At 47.1% G+C, this 1,510-nt stretch overlaps 1 pseudogene; it reads left to right on the top strand.

Annotated features, from left to right (window-relative positions):
• Positions 1-800: 800 nt before the first annotated feature.
• On the top strand, positions 801-940 carry LOC116885053 (annotated as a pseudogene).
• Positions 941-1,510: the final 570 nt, after the last annotated feature.

Below are 1,510 nucleotides of genomic sequence, written 5' to 3'. Positions count from 1 at the left end.
TCTCTGCTGAAACTAGACTGCATTCTCATCAATAGCCTGTCTTCAATTTCTCTGCATGATCCCTTCAATCCAGAGCCTTCAACTGCTACTGGCCTGCACCTTCATCCATGGCCTCTCCTGGCCTCTCACCTTATTAAGCCCCAGCTGTTCTCCATGACCTTCAAAACTAGTATCACCTGGGTGACTCTTAAACTACCAAGTTCAGCTACCAGTGTGAGGGACAACCTTGGCCATCTCTGGAACACAGCTTCTGTGTACTAACTCTCAGAAAACTCTTCTCAGAAGATTTCACTTCAATGGTATTGGTCCCTTCTTTTTTTTATTGGATATTTTATTTATTTACATTTCAAATGTTATCCCCTTTCCGTTTCCCCTCCACAAACCCCATATCCCATCCCCCTCCCTCTACTTCTATGAGGGTGCTCCCTTAATCACCACTAATTTCTTAGCTCCAGCTAACCAACAACAACGGCTTCTATAACACAAAGATTCCACATCAACAGTGCTGGTCTCTTGTTAATTATGGCTGACTCTTCAGCCCCAGCTAACCAGACTCTGGGATATCAACAACACAGGAAGTCCCAAAGAGGCACAAGAGAAAAGTAAACAAAGACACTTAATAGCAAACCCTTTACTTGCTCCCAGAAAACCAGCAGCCAGGCTTTTTCACAGAACTATGAGCTCAAACAGCCTAGTAACTACTCACCATCATTGCTGTTGTGACTATAGGGTAAGCATAGAGAGCAGAGGATGCTGGGAAGTAGGAAGACAGGGAAAGACAAGCTTTATCCTCAAGTTTTATTGCAGAAGTCTGAAGATAAGTTGCAGATGTGGCTGCTGTATCATACATGGGTCAGTAGGTGGCAGAGAGAAGAGAGGTTATGTCTACACTCAGTGTTCTGACCTGAGAACATCTATCTGAATGTAGTAGCCTAACATTTCCTGAAAAAAGTGACCCTGAGACCACCACCAGTCAGACACCAAGCAGGCCCAGATGGGCTCCAGGACAGGGAACAAGCCAGAAAAGACTAGAAAACCCCTCCTGGGGGTTGGGGATTTAGCTCAGTGGTAGAGTTCTTGCCTATAAAGCGCAAGGCCCTGGGTTCAGTCCCCAGCTCCGAAAAAAAAAAAAAAAAAAAAAAAAAAGAAAACCCCTCCTAGCACCTTGGCCCAGGCAGTAGAGAGCCTAAGACAACCACCCTGGCATAGGGCTACTCAGGCAGACCTGTGAAGGAGCTAGCCTGAGACGACCACCAGACCAGCACCACAGAGCCTGGACAGTGGGCTAGCCTGAGATGAACACCAGTTGGGTGCTGGGCAGGCCTAGTGGGGCAGACTATGCCCAAGATAACCCCTGAGTGATGCCATCATGCATGAGTGGGGCATAGCACTCCTGAGATGACCCCAGACTCTCAGAGACCCTAGGTGCCACTCAGAGGAGCAAATGCAAGTTAGTAGTGGAGAAACAGAAGAGAAAGAAACAGAGGAATATGGGTACAATGAAGAGAGG

The sequence above is a fragment of the Rattus rattus genome, chromosome 15 (assembly GCF_011064425.1).
Source record: "Rattus rattus isolate New Zealand chromosome 15, Rrattus_CSIRO_v1, whole genome shotgun sequence".
Lineage (NCBI taxonomy): Eukaryota > Metazoa > Chordata > Mammalia > Rodentia > Muridae > Rattus > Rattus rattus.
This window is presented reverse-complemented; position numbering and strand designations above follow the sequence as displayed.